The sequence below is a fragment of the Dipodomys ordii genome, unplaced genomic scaffold (assembly GCF_000151885.1).
Source record: "Dipodomys ordii isolate 6190 unplaced genomic scaffold, Dord_2.0 Scaffold248, whole genome shotgun sequence".
Lineage (NCBI taxonomy): Eukaryota > Metazoa > Chordata > Mammalia > Rodentia > Heteromyidae > Dipodomys > Dipodomys ordii.
In genome coordinates this window covers 100,181-104,992 of record NW_012267464.1, presented here as the reverse complement: position 1 = coordinate 104,992, position 4,812 = coordinate 100,181, and the positions used below count along the sequence as shown (strand labels likewise).

The following is a 4,812-nucleotide window of genomic DNA, read 5'->3' as shown; positions in this document are numbered from 1 at the left end:
TCCGCTCCTTGTTGGTTCTTGCTGGTGTTGAGTAGAATCCGCTCGCCCGCTGCGTCTGGCTCCTTCGTCCCGGACTCTCTGTGTGAGCGCTCAGGTATGGCCAGGGCTGCAGTCGCTGCTGCGACCCTGCCGTCGCTGCGGCGGCTGCTGGCAAGCGCTCAGATGTGTCTCCTTGTCTTGGCTTCCCCTCTCTTGTCTAACTCTCTCTCCTGTGATGGCACACTTGGTGTGATTCTCTGGCTTAGGACTGTTCACTGGAACTGTAAAACTGCTTTCTATGCGAGAGCTTGTTCAGATTCCAGCTTCTCTTCAGCCATCTTCCCGGAACTCCTCCCCCTTGTTCTTGTTTGACTTCAGATTAGAAGGCCTAGAAAGCTGTTCATATTGGCTTCTAATCTATACATCTACAAGTAAACCCAATGGATAGTAAAAGAAAAATAATTACATCTAGACATGATTAATTAAACAGCTGTCTAAACATCCACAGAGTGAGCAAAAGGAGGATATTCATAGGAGCAAAACACAAGGGCTTAGTAGCTATGCACATATGACCATGTATTTTTTGACCATGTATTATTTCCAAGAAATGGAAACAATAAGGTTTTTTTAATGTGCTGTTTGAAATTCTCGCCTTTCTTTATTCTATTTTCCCCCCAGACAATCTGCTCTGTTGCTCCCCAAAGCAGCAGTGCATGAAGGTCGCTCACCCAGCCATTAGGGAGGTTTTAGTTCAGGGCTATATCACTGTGGGAGGCCAATGTGTATGTTGAAAGCAGTAATAAACTCCAATATCCTCTATATCCATCCTGCTGATTTTGAGGGTGAAATCTGTGCCAGACCCACTGCCACTGAATCTATCTGGGACCCCAGGAAATCGGTTGGAGACCTCATAGATCAGGAGTTGTGGAGACTGGCCTGGTTTCTGCAAGAACCATTTCAAATAGGTATTTCCATTGCTATATAAGAGGTTCTGACTAGACTTGCAGGAGATGGAGGCTGGCTCTCCCAGCATGTCAGACAGGGAGAGGGGAGTCTGGGTCAGCACAACATCTCCACTTGATGCTGAAATTAGAATAAGATAGAAGTGCAAAGTTATGTGCAAACATGGAGAAGCATGGCTTTTTTTAATTTGAATTTTGATACATATTTCTTATTGATAATATTTCATGGTTTGACTAATAATCTTATATGTTTATATGAAAAATAGGATTCACTTACATTATTCTCACCAAGCAAAGTCTTCATCAAAGTAAAGTTGGTTTTAGCTCCTTCTGAATTATTTTGCTTTCTCCCAAACCTAAACCTCACTTGTCCCATCATAGAAAACAACCCCTGAACATCTCCCACACAGATAGGGCACAACTGGGCACTAAGAGACCACCCTTCCACCTCATTCTTATTCCTCACCTCCCTTTGCCCTTACCAGGGATCCAGAGCATTAACAGCCACAGGAGCTGAGTCAAGGACTTCATTTTTAGGAGTGAAATGAGGGGTCTTGACAGGTCCAGGCAAGTTTAGAACTGAGTCTTTATTTCAGACTTAGAAAGGAAGGCCCTCCTTAGGGAGAAATATGCAAATAGCCAGGTGGGTGCAACAGTGTGTGAAGAGCCAAGAGGTGGGTAAGACCTGCTTTTCTGAAAAAGTTATGTATCATGTGTTATGTGGTGATAATCAATAATAACCATGATGCCTACAGCACTGGGAAGTGGGATCCCACTCTGAAAGTTTGGTTTTTGGAAGGAACGTATGCACCCACCAACCTAAAACTGCATCAGATACACAAAGATATGTAGGTTTATGTCCAGGACAGTCTCTAGGAAAGAGACTGAGCTCCTCTGAACCTAATTCAGCTAGTTCAGAAAATGGCTGTGTCTACCAACAGCAGCACTGACCTTCAAGGGAGTTGACCAATAAGATTTGACCTAGATGAAGAGGCATCTGATACCACTCTCCTTCTCTCAACTTTCTGACCTGTACTTAATGATTCCACTACAAGAATCCTGGTGGAAGCATCATCCATGACAAGTGTGATTACACTTTGTAAAGTAAAACATGAAATGGTCAAAAACATGAAATGGTCAAAAACTCTCATATGGGCAGACATGACTCCCTGTAATATCATGGTACAAGAGTCCATGTATGTCTCAGGTGCCTGACAGAGAGCCCCAGGTTCAAGTTCCTGTTTACAAGGGGAAACAGGCAGCACTTCCGCTCTTTCCCAGAATGAGAAAGCTTGGTTTTTGAGTAGGACACTGTTAAACTTTTGTTGAGAGTCCACATGCTGAGAAGCAGGGAGGAAAGCTGGAAAATACCTTCATTCACAAGGATACATTCATGCTCAATGTAGTCACACTGGGGCTGGAGCCTGAGTCGTCCTTTCTTACCAAGGTCAAAGCTGCAAGATGGAGTGTAACAAAGATAAGGACTCCATGTCCCAAAGTCAACTCCTAAGGCTGATCCTGCTCAGAGAGAGCTGGTTTGGTGTCTTACTTTGCCTTGTCTGCCGTAAGGAACCAAAGTAGCTGGAGCAGACTTCATTAATCAGGATTTATTTTTATCAAAGTTCTGGAGGTTGAGGAAATCACAAGAGCTAACTGTCCTAATGATTCACCTTCTTGCCATGTCTTCATAGTCTTGATGCCTGTGAATAGGCTTTGAGACCGAGCCTCTTGGCACATTTTCTTCTAAGGACACTGGTGAAATGTATGGAATTCGCTCTTCGGGATACTACCTCTCTTTAAAAATTTAAGTAGTTATACAAAGGAGTTGCCATTTAACAAAGTGGTTCATGAATAAAAGGAATCTTGTTTAATATCACACTTTCATAGTTCTCTCCCATCTTTCTCAAACAATGGCTTTCTCAATTTTCTTGTTTCAGGAAGTGCATTGGATTTTATGGCTGCAATCTCCCACTCCCCACTTTCTTAATCTTTATTTACTTCTTGCAGGTAACTTCTCCATATATCCACACATATGGGGCACAACCCCTTCCTTCAGAGATGACTTTGGTGCCTTAGAGAAGGCAGGGATAGAGGCAATACCAGGCTTCCTGTCTCAGAAGCTGCAATGACAGAGGCTTTCCCTCCCCACCCTCAACATCCATCCTGCTAGATAATACCTGTGTTTGTGTTTGGGGTTCTTGCTCTGTTCAGAGTTTCAGTTGGTGTCACTAGTGATGGCAGACATTATTTCCCTTATTTCCTTGGTATTTCTCAGAGAGGAAGCTCTGTGTGAGTGGTATGGAGTGTGTCATCTAGTGGTCATTCTGTGAAAATGCATCTTGTAGCATTACAGAAACTGGACTTTATTAATGCAACTCCCTTCTTCCCCTTCTTCCATTTCCGTTTGCATATATTATTTTTCCAGAGGAATTTCATTTTCAAACTTCCATACATTCAATTTATTTGATCATGCTTATCTCTCCATACTTTATTCCCCTACTATCCACTGTTTTTGGAGGGGTGCAGTCATGGGGTTTGAACTCTTGGCCTGGGTGTCGTCCCTGAACTTTCAACTCAAGGTGAGCGCTCTACCACTTGAACCACAGTGCCACTTCCAGTTTTCTGGAGATGAGTCTCATGGACTTTCCTGCCCTGCTCCTTCTCTTCATGCATGCTATTTGGGGTACTGTGATCAGGATATTAAATTAAGATGATAATGGTGAGAACATTTGTCAATCCATCTCTTTGGTTTCTTCTTCCAGTCTGTCTGTCTGTCTTCAACAGAAGATGTTGTGACATCCCCTAGAACCTCAACAAGTGTCATCACCCTAGAGGAACAGTCATGTGACTCACCTTAGTCATCCTTGCTTTAAATTTGAGAATGCAGCCACTACTTAACTATATTTCAGCAGCACAAAATGACATGCAACTAAAACATAGCCATTTTATCATCAATTTGTCACCTTATCAATGTTAAATTGTGGGGAATAAGGAGACAAAACTCAGATTGAAAGGGTTGAAGGGTTATGGGATGGAAAGGACTAAAAACAAACATTGAAACTCCTGGAGCAATTTAGCTGCTGTGAGGTGGTAGAGAATGGTTGGCATCTGTACACAAGCTTATTATCATGATGTACAGAGGAATGGTAGTTTAAAAACTGAAAAGATTGAGTCATATCTGAAGGTCAAAGAGAAGAATCCAGTTAAGAAATAATTAAATGGAAGTGAAAATTCTGATTTCTGTTTCACACTGAAAGTAATTTTCATGAATTCCAACCTATGAAGGAAAAATATTAAAGAAAAAAGTCTTCCTGATGAAATTTGCTAGAAAATATTTTTGGCTACAAAAACCATGACCAATAACAAGGAGCCATTGAGCATTGAAATAAAAAATAAGCTGACTGGACACCTGAAGATGGCACAAATACTGTAGGGGGAGTCAGATCAAGGGGAGGTTCCAGATGAATGGAGAGAGGAAGGATGGGAAAAGGCAGTCATAATATACAAGGTACATAGGTGAAAATGGAAGCAGGTAACCGTAGGGCACAGGTAGGGTTGAGAGAGATGGGCAGATGATGATAGGGGTGACATTGATCAAAATATATAGTGCCATAAACTGACATTATAAAACTACTTAAAGATGTTAAAGAAAAATGACAAAAGAGTTTTTATTCATTGAAAATTGAAAGTTGCATTTGCAGCATCAAATATGGGAAAAAATTCAGAAAAGTGTAAAGAAGAAAAAATTACACTTCTTTCTCCCAGACATATAAAACCAAAACTTCCTTCTCTATGTTTTGGTCTTTACTATTTGGTGCCAGTCCTGGGGATTAAACTCAGAGCCTGAGGGCTGGGAAGATGGCTCAGTGGT

The 4,812-nt window shown here is 41.8% G+C and overlaps 1 pseudogene; it reads right to left on the bottom strand.

Moving 5' to 3' along the window:
- The window catches only part of LOC106000858, a 21,930-nt pseudogene that overhangs the window by 15,673 nt on the left and 1,445 nt on the right, over nucleotides 1–4,812 (bottom strand).